Below are 14,451 nucleotides of genomic sequence, written 5' to 3' on the forward strand. Positions count from 1 at the left end.
ACCCTTTCCTCCTATTGGGGTGCCTCATCCAGCCTTAACAGAAGAGGAGGTGCCTAGTCTCACTGCAACTTGGTAGGCCAGTACGGCTTCCTATCCACGGGAGGCCTGCCTGTATCTGAAGGGAAGCTGTAGAGGAATAGATGGGGCAGAAGGTGGGGGAAGGTGAATGGGGAGGAACTGGGAAGAGGGAAGGGAGGGGAAACTTCCGGTTGGGATGTAAAATCAAACAAGCAAACAGAGTCAGGGTATCTACCAGGCTGGCAGCCAATGTCGCTCCTTTTTAGCCATCTCCCCTTCCCTAACATCTTAGGGTGCATACGTACCCCTGCTTGCTTCTGGGGAGAGGGAGCCTATACTAGCCCAGTGTGGAGATGTCCAGCATATTGATTCAGAGTTTGAAAGAAAGAGAAGCAATGAAGCTGAACTGGCCACGTGGAGCTGACCACGGTTAGGGCAACTTCTATGCACCTCACTAGCACAGCGGCAAATCTCTTCCCACTAAGGAAGCTGCTGTCTCGCAACAGGATATGTGTAGTGCCGTTTGACTTTTCTACAAGGGACCCACATTTCCTTTAAAGAAAAGATCACAGTAACTCCCCCCCATCCTGAACAAAGTGAAGGTGGGCACCTGGCTGAAGCGATGCCGATCAGTCTCTCTTGACCTAGAATGCCAGTGTCCCCAGAAGTGACACAGAAACAGAATGGCTCCAGTAATTCACTGTAGTCTCAGGACACAGGAAACTGTGACTCCCCAAAGCTGAATTCCTAGCTTTTCTTAGATTTCTTTTTTCTTTTTTGCTGCTGTTGTCGTTTTGAGAAACCAGACTCTTTCACTTCTCCTACTTTACTGAGAGCTATTCTAGATTCTTCCAGCCCGCTTGTTTGTTTGCTTAACATAGCCTATGCCAGCTTCTGCTTGCTGCTCACGTCCTAGGAGTCTGACCAAAATTGCCCCTCACATGCTTCAGGCTCCAACATGTGAGACTAAAGGTTAAACGCTGGGGGTGGGAGGTGGAGTCATTGGGTCAAATATTTACCAAGCCACCAAGGTCAACTTTTTCCACGCCATTCATCTCTCAAACATTGACTTTGCAGTCTCCCTAACAGAATAACAGCAGCACAAGCCTGGGGCTGAACAAAAAAAAAAAGACCATGGAGCCAAATTTCCTGGAGTTGACTTGATCACAGCCGCCAGGTTCCCTGGTTCTGCCAATCACGCGCCCTTAGAGATTCTGTGGCAAGGCCAGTGGCGCTCATCTGGGGGCCGGTTTCATTCAGTCTTAGATAATAACCAAGTCCCATAGTAATTACATGACAGGCGATGACGGAGGAGCGGCCACTGGAGTCAGACCAACCTGCATTTTGAAAAATCACTGCGTGGGGTTGCTTTCCATCAGAAGCCTGCACTTTGGAGATCTTTATTCTTCCATTTCTTTGCACAGGAAATCCACCGCTTCTCCGAGAGGGCCAGACGGGTGGTTATCTTAAGCAGCGCTTCAAGGTCATAACCCTTTGTATTCCTATAACTGTTACTGATTTTCGGGGGTTATTTTAAGCGTTGGTATGAGGAAAGATCCTTCCTTCAGTAATAACCAGCTTTCTTTCTCTAGAACTTAGAAAATAGTGATAGGAGAAAATGGAGCACTTAGAGGTACCTCTGAAACATTTGCCAAGGTTCTTTCTAATGCGTCCAAATGTTTTCTCTTCTCTTCTCTTCTCTTCTCTTCTCTTCTCTTCTCTTCTCTTCTCTCTCTCTCTCTCCCTCTCTTCCCCTTCTTCCCTCTCTCCCTCTTTCCCTCCCTCCCCCTCTCTCTTCTCCCCCCCTCTCCTGCTGCCTGCTTCTCTTCTTCCCTCCCTTCCTCTCTCCATCCTTCCTTTCTCCATCTTCCCTCCCTCCCTACTTCATCTTTGCTCTGGGTACCAGATGGCGTCCTGTTGGTGAAGTGACATCTGCATGTTCCTTCATTCAACAGGCACTTACTGAGGACCCACTAAAGGCCCCACACCATATCCTGTGTGAGGCATGCTGGTGAGTTAAGCAGGTGACGTCCTTGCCTATTTGGCTTTCTGTTCCAGGGGAGGGAGGCAGAAGCAAACAGGATGGCCACAGAGCTTCTTAACCCACAGGGAGAAAATGAGTCTAGAATGGTTGGGGTTTGGGATGTCTTTCCAAGTGGAAATGGGTGCTTGTGCAAATTAGCAGTTGGTATATGACATCATCTGAAGTCAAGGAAATTTTAAGAATGGAAATTGCTGATTTCAAAGAAATGCAAAGGGGTAAGAATTCTACCAAGGAGGCATTTCTTTCCACGGGCTTACTTCAGGGTTGCCTTGCCCTTCCAGCTGGGGACCTTGTCATCATCCCTTGTATTTGTGGAATGTTCTATGATGATATGGCATCCTTTCTGGCTGTCATATGACTTGGTTTTGGGAGAAGCCCTGGCCAGGAATTTTCCTGATGTTGCAGATCAGGAACGAAGGCCCAAATAACCTCCTCAGGTGCAGCCAGTTACTTCAGATGGGAGTAGAAGCTGAGCCTTCCCTTTTCCTGGCCAACACATGGCCCTCATGACTGCCCCTTTATCTTGCCTCCATCTGTTTCATCATTAACAAAGTACTTTGATGCTGTGGGCTCAGTTCACGTGGGGTTAGCCATTATATTCTGACTTGGACTCAGAGTATCCCTTCCCAATATCACACAATCCCTATTGAACGCACATACCTGTACTTGGCTTTTACGGCTTATCAGAAACTATTCTTTGTTGGTCAAATATTTTGGGGGAACCATGTTTTCAGTGTATCTGTTCATCCATGGGTTGTCATGGGAAGCAAGCCAAAGAGGACATATATATCTAACTATTTTCCATAAAAACATTTGAAGCAGGGATATTGATAACATAGTCATTACATCAGCCTATAAGAATTTAAAGAGATTCTCCATGTTCCATACCCACTTTCTTGATTAATTCATCTTTATAAAATTGATCGAGTTGGTGAGATCAGGATGGAAATTACATAAATAATTTACAAAAATGTTTCCTTGGCAAACAGAAGGTAATGTTTTTCTCACATACATTACAAAATCAGGCAGTATGATCAATGTTTCATGGGGGGGGGAACCTCATCCAATCATTTATCCGGCCTTCTCATATACATATAGTTCTATTGCCATAACCATTCTATAGATGACAAAATCAAGGGTCTAAATGGTTAATAAGTTTGTGCCAACATAGCTAGCCAACACAGTAGTATAGCCAGGGCCATCTAGAATTCTCTTTTTTTTTGTTACCTGTACTATTATAATAGTGTTATTGTTAGTTTATTGAAGGCACAGATAGAGTTAGATCCTAGTTCAGCTCCCTATTTAGATGACAAAGATCAGAGTCCCAGCTTAAAGCACCAGACTTTACCCCCATGACCAGAATCAGACAAGCTAGAACATTACCTCTCAACTGGAAAAAGGCTAGAATAGATCTTTTGGTGTTTGCTTAGAAGTTTACAAAGGAATATCTTTTGAGTTTTAATAGAAATATCCACACCATGTAGGGTGGAATCCTGATAACCCTTGTATTTCTTCAGCTATGAGGTTCTCTACTTAAGTCATGAGACTTTTTGTTTGCTTGGTTTTTGGGGGTTTTGTTTTGTTTTGTTTTTCCAAGACGGGGTTTCTTTTTGTAGTCTAGGCTGTCCTGAAACTAGCTCTGTAGACCATACTGGCCTTGAACTCACAGAGAGCCGCCTGCCTCTGCCTCCTGAGTGCTGGGTTTAAAGGCGTGTGCTACCACGACCTGGCTCCTAAGAAACATTTTTAAGGGACCCAAGCCAGGTCATTTTCTAGGAGTCTCCATGTGGGTCACTTGGTAAAAGTAGCCATGGAGAAGGATGGTTTTATAATTATGTATTTGTCTCAAGCTTTCATGGGAGTCATCTTTAAAAAACTCATAAGCAGGAAGTTAGTTGCTATAATACAATAATCATAATAGTTCAGATTTTAATACTTTTATTTTGATGGCTTTTCTTTTATTTGTTTTAATGACTCAAAAAAAAAACCACACAGAATGCTAGCAATCTATTAACTCTAAAGGAAACATTTTTAGCTCCAAGAAAATTCCACTTTCTTCCCGAATCTGAACCTGTGAACACAAAAGCTTTCTGTCTCGGGAAAAGGCTTAGCGTCGGCTGTTTCCACAAGATTAGCCCCACTGATCTGAAGCACCTGTGCCTCTGGAAACATAGAACATTATCAACTTTTTTTTTTCCTTTTTACCATTTGTTCAGGAAGTTGTGCTTGGACTAATATTATTTATACAGCTGGGTATGCCGACTAGGAAGAAGGGGATCAAAGTGGTTGGTGATCGCAGAACATCTGAGATGGACCCCGATAATCAATCAAGCCTAGAGCATATGGACCTGATTACAAAACAACGGTTTATACTCCGGCCAGAGCCATCAGCGATATCTATAATTCCACTTCAGGGACTCGGAGTTAGATCTTTGGCTCCTCCCACTTCATTTTCTGGATAGTGAGTTCCCAGAGAACGCATGAGATGAGTTATTAAGAGAACACATCAGAATGGGTGTATAGGTCTGTGGGACTCCGCTGGCTACACACACACACACACACACACACACACACACACACACACACACACACACACACAAGCCTGCTCAGCCTAGGGGAAGGATGCCGGGCAACTGTCTCCTCTCCACAGGAAAGCAACAGGAAGTGCATAAAAAGACCCTCATTACGGGAAACAGCTGTTCCTGTCCTCCTGCCTAACCTTGATTGTTCAGTTAAAATCCTGGGGCTGGAGAGAGGGGCAAGATGCCAAAACAGGAAGAGTTGGAGAGTTTGGGTAAAAAGCAAAAAATAAAATAAAGTAGAAAGAGCCCCACTTGCCAAATTTAAACACAAAAATAAATTACCAAACAAAAGCCCCAAAAGCAAAGAAGCAGTTTCAACTAAAGGATGCAAGCCCAGTCGGTACTCAGGGAGCCTCCAACACCTTCGCAGCCAGGCCGGGCTGCAAGGGTGGGAAGAGCCATTCAAACCGGGCACCTGGAGCTTGGCAAAGGTCTGCTCTCTGACTGACGTCTGGCTAGCTGCTTGAAAACAGCATTTGCACAAAGGTAGGAGGAAAGGGGTGCCAGCATGTCGCTTCCCTGTCTAGGCTGGAACGCGGCTCTGAGAACTTTTAAAGGCTGACAGCTAAATTTAATCAGGGTTAAATCACTGAAACGAAGCCGGCGCTCTTATGTAACAAACGAGCCAGCCACTCTGCCAGTGTTTTCTTTCCCTACAAGGTAAAGAATGGTGCGGGCTCTTAGGAGCGCTCCAGCCATTTGGAAATATTATGAATTCAAGGGAGGCAGGGAATGTGGAAGTCTAGTTCGCTGCTAATGTTGTCTTCTGGGATTGTAGGCCTGTAGGTTGAACAGCAGGGTTGCACAGCTGGTGTTGTGTAATGAACTGAGCATGCGCTGACTCTCCGTGCTTCCAAGCGCTCCATATACAGCACCCTAGCTATGTTCTATATTTTAAGACCATCTTTTCTGCTAAGGAACTGTGGGTTTTTGGTTTTGTTTTTTTTTTTTTTTTTTTTTTTTTTTCAGTTTTTCGAGACAGGGTTTCTCAGTAGCTTTGGAGCCTGTCTTGGAAGACCAGGCTGGTCTCGAACTCACAGAGATCCGCCTGCCTCTGCCTCCCGAGCACTGGGATTAAAGCCATGCGCCACCACCGCCCGGCTTGGAACGCTGTTTCCTGTAAGTGACTTTGCATAAACCTTATAACCGGATCTGGACTAAGCACCGTCTCCTGATGTGTTTGTGTCAGGACAGCTTGCCAATCCATCTATGCCAGAACAATCGATTTAGAGACTATGCAGAGCCACTTCTGTCTCGGGGTGGCTTTCCACGTGATTTATTTTTCTTTAAAAATAAGTCTTAAATCAACAACAATCAGTCATGAATGCTTGGTATGGGGCGATGAGAAGGGTACTTCACCTTTGAGGTTCCCTTTCAAAAACCCAAGACCCTCGGAGCCCGTACAGGAAAACTTCCTTCATGCAAACTTCACCAGTGTTCTGCGAGTCACTCAGAATAAATAGGGGAGCCTGAAAAACTGTCACAACCCTGAAGAAGCCTTGCAAGTCAGTGCAGCAAGGAACCTGGATGGGATCCCAGAAGGACATTAGGAAAACAAACCATGGAAGTCTGGGTCAAGGGTGTGCTGTCCGTTCTGTTTCCTCAAGAGGTAGCAACTGTATGCTCTCAGGCAAAATATTAATAATATTAATAACAGTGGAAGCCAGGCGGTGGTGGCGCACGCCTTTAATCCCAGCACTCAGAGACAGAGGCAGGCGGATCCCTGTGAGTTCGAGGCCAGCCTGGGCTACAAGAGCTAGTTCCAGGACAGGCTTCAAAGCTACAGAGAAACCCTGTCTCGAAAAACCCAAAAACAAACAAACAAACAAATAAATAAATAAATAAATAAAACAGTGGAGAGTGTGTCCTCTGTGAACATCTTATCAGCTTCATAATTTTTCTAGAAATCAAAACTATTCTAAAAATTGTTTATCGGACAGCAAATGGGCAACGTTATCGTGACGGCGTATTTTGGCAAAATCAATCATGTGAGTCCATTTCAATTTCGATTTGGGTGAGGATAACTTCTAATTTCCAGGGTCTGCTAACTATTGGAAAATCAGGACATAAGCATAGACTTACTGTAAGGGAAGAAGGGGCAACATGACAGGGAGAATTCTCTCTTAGTTCTTAGCCATCGGCGATCCATTCTACAGCGTGGGGCCTGTGTGCTGGTATCCAGCTCTGTCCACAGGACCCTGGGTAGCAAAGGAATTTCAAGTATGATTCGTCCAGGGTTTATGCTTAAGCTAGGCTAGATAATGGCCCTGTTTGTATCCTCAGGCCAGATACTTTCCACGTGACACAGGCCAGATAATATTCGGGTGGTGGCCATAAATTCTGACTCTTAAGATTACGACTTTCCAAAGTGAATCAGGGACAGTGGACCTTCTCTTCCCAAAGGTACAAGACACAGTAGGAGTGGCCCATGGCGCTCGTGACAGGAGCCAGCCTCCAAGAGGTACCTGTACCTTGCCTGTGGTCTTTCATAATCTGAATCGTTGCCACCAGCTGTCTCAACAAGGGCTTCGGTTGTCGGGAGCCACCACGGAAAACTTTGTACTCATGAAGTCCTGAGTTCAAGTTGTCACCTCCAAGTCCGTTGTTTCCTGGTTGCAATTAATTCTTCTGATCTTCGGGTTTTCCAGCAGGTACAAGAAGGCTGCTCACAGGCTTGCCTTGAAGTCTTCAAGAGAACTAACCATTGACGAATATCCGGAATACAATAGGTCAAAGCTCTTCCATGGTTCTCCTCCCTTCCTTTCTCACGCAGGTGCAGGCTCGGCGTGGGGTCAGGCACAGCTAGGGCCACTCAGTCCGTCCCAGGAAAGTCCTCATGAGATTCGGATTTCTAACTGGGTTAGGAATTCTTCTAACCTTCTAGTTCACTGGTTATTAATCCCGAGGCTTGCAAATAATCGTCTCTGATGTGTGTAAAATTAAGAATTTAATACTCTTTTCGGATACACACTTTGTTTGTTGGTTTCAGTATGGCTGTCTCTAACTTTTCCCTCCTAAGAACTGTCTGGATGGCTCTCTTGTCATAACTGAAGCTGACTGAGGCCGGGACCCTGGCAAAGCAAACACTAGCAAGCACTAAAATTTCTTTTACAATTACATGTTATTCAACGTACAATTATACAGAGCTCATAATAATAATAATAATACCTTACATCTTCAATTCCAACACTTGGTAGGTAAAAGCAGGGACATTATGAGTTCAAGGCCAGCTCCAGCTACATAGCAAGTTCAAAGCCAGCCTGAGCTTCATGAGACTCTACCTTAAAAAATTAAGGGAGTTGGGAGGCAGAGGCAGGCAGATCTCAGTGAGTTAGAGGCCAGCCTGGTCTACAAAGTGAGTTCCAGGACAGCCAGGGCTGTTCCACAGAGAAACCCTGTCTCGGTAAAACAAAAAACAAAAAACAAAAAAAAAAAAAGGAAATTGAGGGAGACTAATAAGTGGGGAATTGAGTACTTGCCTTGCATGTAGAAAAGTATAGTAGAAAATGCACAAAATAGGAAATATTGTTCATAAATTATTTCTTTTTTATTACTGTCAGAATTTGGGCACACTTCCCTATCTCTATAAATAATAGTCCTTCCATGGCACAGTTATAAACATTGTACGTGCAATTTAATATCAGCACATTCTCACATGACCTTGTCACAGACTATTTCAAGGTCACAGGTTTTCTCTGTATAATTTTTCATTTTGAGTTGGAAGCTAACATCACAAAGAATACTTCCATTGTGCCTATATTCTTCCCCAACTGGGACGTAGTTTATTTTCAGATTTTGTTATTTGGAATAACAACATGTCCGTAATGCCACTGCAACACTTTTGGAATTACTCTGAGGCAGCGTAGGAAATAGTTTAGCAATCTGGGACTCCACCTGGCTTGGGCTGTACACCCAGCTCTCTTCTGATGCTGCACATGGCAACCTAGGATTCTTATCTTGACACCTCTTTCTCCACAGCGCACCTAGCAATCCGTTTGCAGGCCAGAACCACTACATGCACCAAGCTGCATCCACACCTTTCTCTGAACATTGGAATATGTTTCTCTTCCCTTTAGAGACTACCAAACTTAGATTCTATCCATTCACACTCTGGGTGGGCAAGGGTCCGAGAATAGGGGGCCAATCCAGGCTGATTTGGTTTTTGGTGCATGTGCAAAAACTGTGTCCCCGTGTGAACTTTTAGGCAAAATCCCTCACCTGCCATCTTATCTCTATACATTATTAGGTGTGTATATAATGGAATTCAGGATGCATTATGGGAAAAGACATGTATATTAAAGGAAATGGTTATATAACATATTTTGTCAATCAAAACAGAGGACCATCCAAACTAAACCCCTAGCGAGCATATTTCTCTTTCTGTTGAATCCCATAAAAGAAAGGCCCAGGCCTGGAGAGATGGCTCAGTGGTTAAGAGCACCACCAGCTTGACTCAAGGTCCTGAGTTCAATTCCCAGAAGCCACGTGTTGGCTCAAAACCATCTGAAATGAGATTTGGGGCCCTCTTAGCCTGAAGGCATGCATGTAGGCAGAATACTGTATACACAATAAATAAATAAATCTAAAAAAAGAAAGAAAGGCCCAAACCATAATTAGGACCCTTGAGTACTCTCTCTTATATGGATGCCTGCCACTCTTGATACTATGTCTGACTTGCCTTGTTTTATGAATAAGTTTTTTTTCCTTGCTGCTTTTGAAAATCCACATAAGCCCTTATTTCAATTCTTTGATGGAGAGGCCAAACACTGGAAACACGAGGCTAGGGCCCCAGTCACTGATAAGAACCCTGGAAATAGCATGATTTGGTTTATGTCATATGGTGTCTATGTATGTAACAGACATTACTGAGTGTCTCATGTATGTAGGGCACAGAGATACCCAGTGAATTAGATACCAGCCCTGAACTTAGGAGACTGGGACAACGTAGTGGGACTGGTACGCGTGCAATATAGTTAGATTGACCCTCTAGAAGGAAGTTCCAGACCCTGAGAGCTAATGTCCAAAACTCATGTTCACTGTGTTTGGGTACATCGTAAGTACCCAAGAACAAAATGATGATGATTACAGCTGGCTAATTTCTCGTAGAACCATCTCATCTAAATGTGTGCTTCCATGAGTCACATTCACGGGAAAGACGGGAAAGGAAAATCAAGAGAGCAACAAAAAGTTCCCCCATCAATTAAAAGAGTCGCCGTGCCAACATAGAGCCAAGACTGTCTGAGTCCTTCTAGTTCATAGGAACAGTAAGTCCCGGCGTCAGCTCTAATGGCAGGATGTCACCCCAGCTTAAACACTGTCAGGTAGAATGAGCTTGCTCTTCTGTATGGCTTGGGTCAGATAAAGCCATTTGCGGCTAAGAGATAAGTCAGGATAGCTCTGTGTTTATTTCTTAAAATAACCAAACATCTGTATATAAATTTTGATTTTATATAATTTTAAGAGCCACACACACACACACAAAAAGAACTCTAAAATTTTCCGTAGGTAAGAGTTCTGGCTTTGAATTCCTGATTTCCCTCACCGCCCTCAGCAGCTGGGACCTCAAACCTGAACAATGGTTAATGTTTAAAAAGGTACAGTGTGTTCTGTTAAATGGCTTGTTCATTTCCACTTCCTGCCGGTGCAGGCCTCAAGTAAGAGCTCTTTATACGACCTGAAAAGACACAAGAAGCACAGGAAAGTAGCTCGAGGATAAGGGAGCTGCAGCTTTAAGGATACGCTCGAATCGAGTTGGTGCGGACCTCAGTGGGTGTAGGTTTACTGTAGTTTGTGCAAATAACCCACAGCCACCTCTGAGGTGTGTAAATACTGCATTGAACTGAGATGGTGGGATTTAAAAATGCCAAAGAGAGACTCTCTGGGAAGAATTTGGTCAGAGCACCACGGGACATCAGCTTGCCCTCAGGTCTACAATCGGAATTACGGAACGGAATTACGGAATTACGTGGCCGGTTTGGGAAATCCAGCCTACAAAGTGCGTTCTGCCCTCCGGCGATCCACCCTCCTGAAATTAGCCCGGTTTCTCCCTTATCCCCGGTAGCACATTCCACGCGGGCCAGCTGGGGCAGACCCTACCATTCAGACCCTACCATTTCCTGTAAATGGTATCTTCAATCTCGTTCCCGCCAACCCTACTACTTCTACTTTCAATCTTTACAACTCGCGACTCATCCCTTCCCGTGACCTCATCAGCCGTCCCTTGTCCTCGCAAACCTGCAGCCCTTATCTGTCAAGTCCTTGCTCACTATGACTCTGTTTACTTGTGCCTGGCATTGGGCTTGGTTCTGAGGGCCATAGGTAAACCCCAGTCACTGCCCTCACGGAGGTCACAGTCCACATGGAGAAGAATTCTAATAAAATATGGCAGGGACAAAGGTCAAGACAGGCGTGGGGGAGCCAGTCATCCTCTGCGGGTGTCGGGAGGCTTCCTGGAAAGACTGACGACAACAGATGAGTTTTCTGTGAAGAGGAAGTGAGCAGGTGAAGGAAGGCGGGGCATGCACAGATGGATGTGTCCTAGGCGGTGTAGGCTGGTCAAAAATGAGATGACCTGGAGCCCCTTGTCACGCTGTTCAACATGGAACTTTTGCTTTATAGGAATGTCTGAACATGGCGGTCTTTCCCTAGTCAAATTACATGAACTCTCCCAGGGCCTTGTTTTCTACTTCTTATGTCTTTTTCTTTGTGCATCTGTTCTGGTCCCCAGATCCCTGGGGAACACTAGAACATGTTCTAAGAAATGTCTTGCCAGTTACTGACCGCCTCCTGCCACATTGCCCACCGTTGCCCTCAAGATCCTAAGAGGCCACGGAAAGATGTATCATACTTCAGCTGTGAGCTTACGGTCAGCTGCCGGGGAAGTCAAGACCTCACGCGGGTCTGACTCAACACGGGCATGTGTGTCTGAGTGGAAAAGCCACCCAAGTCTCACACAGAAATTCCACAAGTCCCCACAAGTTTTCTACTATCCTTGACTTTTAGCCTTTGATGTGATTTTTATTGTGAATTTAAGACCCCACTTACTGATACGATATTTCTATTACTCTATTATTCACTGGGCAATAAAAAATATACCAAGTAAGCATAGAGTAGGAGCTTAGTCATCCTACAGACAGAAGGTAATCATTTTCTTGAATTAAGATTTGAAAATTGATGTGGTGGATACATTTTATTGATATGGCTCCCCGCAACATTGTCAACCAACACTGGGTGGATTGCTGTCTTCCTTGGTTCAAGTGACTTTAGCGATGGGGAGGCTTTGTGGGCAACAGACAGTGTGGTTCGAGCCTTTGAGAGCCCTGCTGAGTCCCTCAGCTTCACAGAGAGAAGGTTGGGCTCCTGAAATGATGGCCCCGGGGCATATGTCCACCTTCCCTGGCCTCCTGTTTCCTGGCACCTAACTAAACAGACTCCATCCATCCCATGCTGAATTGTAATCGTTCATGCTCAGTTAAGCCCAGAATGTCTTTCCTCGATTCCTAGGGCGACAGGTGGAGTGAGGGAGAAGAGGGAGAAGGATAAGGTAGATAGATGCAAACCAAACAAGAAAACAGAAACTAGCTCTGGGCAAACTTTATGGTCTCAGTTGTCCCAAAATTGTCACTTCAAGGTTACACACACACACACACACACACACACACACACACACACACGTACATACACATGTACATACACACAGGAAAGAAAAGAAAAAGTCCTGCTTCCTCTGTTCCTTGGAGACAGCAGGGGGTGGAACCTGTCTTTGGAAAGAAGGAAGGAAGCCAGAGAGCCCAGGAGAGAATTTTGGTCACTGAGTCTAATGTTTTTAGAACTCTTGAATAGCACACATGGGAACTTTGCTTCTCAGAAGCCAAGGAAAGACCTAAATAATATTGTACTATGAGAAGGAAACTGTTGAACTGCTTGAAATGTCCCAATTCCAGTTTCCAAACCTTGGTGGCGTCTTAATGAGCAAATACCCCATGATGAGATGGTTGAATAAGAGCCACTTAAGCCCAAGGCTGCATCACTGAAGCCTGAGAAGACAAGCAGTGATTTCTTATCCTTAGCAACCAGGCCAAACAACCTATTTCCAGCACCTTAGAAGACGTATGTAAGTACTTAGAGAAAGTAGCATGTCCGTGCTGTCTAGACGGTTATTATATAACTCGCCCAAGGCATTTCCTTGTTCATGTTTTCTTGCCTGAAAGGTTCTGGGGAACTTAACAGAAGACCAAAACCTTGGCTGCCATGCTGTTTTTCCCACAGAGGACTTCTCAGAGCAGGCGCTCAAAATCACGCTTGTTTCTGTAACTTCCAGCGGATTGCGTCACTATTTCCCAATGCTTCCTCCCTCCTAGTCACGTGCCTCGGCTATCGGGAACACCTCGGATGCTTCTCCAGACTTCAGCAGCCTTTTTCCCACCTTTGAAGACAAGAGAGATGGACCCAGAAGCGGGAGGCGTGTTCCTTACACATGTTGGGATAATTACAGGACGGTGCTTGGATTTCTCAAGCAGAGGAGTATCCCTCGGGAGAGTACCTGCGAAATAAGTGCCTTTTGAAGTGCAGCTGGGGATAAATCCAAGTTCAAAGCAATCATGCAGCCAAAGGTGCTTTTTTTTTTTTTACAGATAACTTTATGGGTTTTGTTGAAAGTACTTCTTTAATCTCTTGCAAAACACCAGTACTCTTGTAGGGACTTATTGATAACCATCAAACACCAAACAGGGAAAGTATGGGACGACTTGCAATTCTTTGGATAGATGAACTTTGCAGACAGAATCAGGGTGTTCAAAAGCACCCCATCTTCCACTTCACAGGTAAGCAAGCTAAAAGCAGTGGAAATGCAATCTGCCCAAGGTCACAAGGCCAGTTAAGAGGTTAAGTAGGATGGATGAACCTGCTTCTAATGGACTACAGTCTGATGAATCTGCTTTTTAAAAGAGTATAATTAAGTGCCTACTACATCCTCAACGTGTCTGAGATACAAAGACAGTCATGATGGGGTCCCTCCAGGAAGAAGCATACATTCAAAGGAGGAATGAGAAACAAGAGTCTATCTGTGTAACTAGACTGATGGACCCAGATCCAAGACCCTGATAGAGAGTGAGGTACCCACTGAGTCCAGAATCTGAACAGTTTGTTCAAGACTCCATAAAAATAGTTTCAACCTTGCTGAATGTTTTTCTTTTGACTCAGGCTGCCTGTGGCCCAGAAAGATGATAATACTGAGCCAAGCAGTGGTGGTGCATGTCTTTAGTCCCAGCACTCAGGAGGCAGAGGCAGGCAGATCTCTAAATTCAAGGCCAACCTGGTCTTCAGAGTTAATTCCAAGACAGCCAGAGTTACACAAAGAAAGCCTGTCTCGAAAAACCAAAAACAGGAAAGAATGTGGAAGGCAGAAACCAACTGTCTTCTGACCTCAATAGGTGTGCTATGGCACACACATGCCCACACTCTCTTATACACATAATAAATAAAATAAATAGGTTAATTAACTAATTACCCAGACCCCAACACCCCCCCCCCAAATACCACCAAAAATATGAAAGTAAGGTTTAAAACTGTAGGCTGAGTCCATCAAAACTACGCTGATTTAAATGCACACAGGAGGCTTTCAGGTTTAAAAAAAAATAATCATGACATTTGCAGGAAAATGGATGGACTTAGAATGCATAATATTGAATGAGTTCACAACCTCAGAAAAAAAAATCTGCTCTTTTCCCTCATATTCAGAACCCGGCCAGCAATGCGTATGTAGATACATGAACAATGTGCACACGGGTGTGCTGTAACATGTAGAAG

The 14,451-nt window shown here is 44.6% G+C and overlaps 1 long non-coding RNA gene across 1 annotated transcript; it reads left to right on the forward strand.

The window, feature by feature from the left end:
* The first annotated feature begins 1,191 nt into the window (after nt 1–1,191).
* LOC142838886 (uncharacterized) lies at nt 1,192–6,447 on the forward strand. The gene is made up of 3 exons (XR_012908647.1): nt 1,192–1,501; nt 1,974–2,029; nt 5,834–6,447. It is a non-coding gene; the product is annotated as an uncharacterized LOC142838886 (long non-coding RNA).
* Nucleotides 6,448–14,451: the final 8,004 nt, after the last annotated feature.

The sequence above is a fragment of the Microtus pennsylvanicus genome, chromosome 20, assembly GCF_037038515.1.
Source record: "Microtus pennsylvanicus isolate mMicPen1 chromosome 20, mMicPen1.hap1, whole genome shotgun sequence".
NCBI classification, from domain to species: Eukaryota; Metazoa; Chordata; class Mammalia; order Rodentia; family Cricetidae; genus Microtus; species Microtus pennsylvanicus.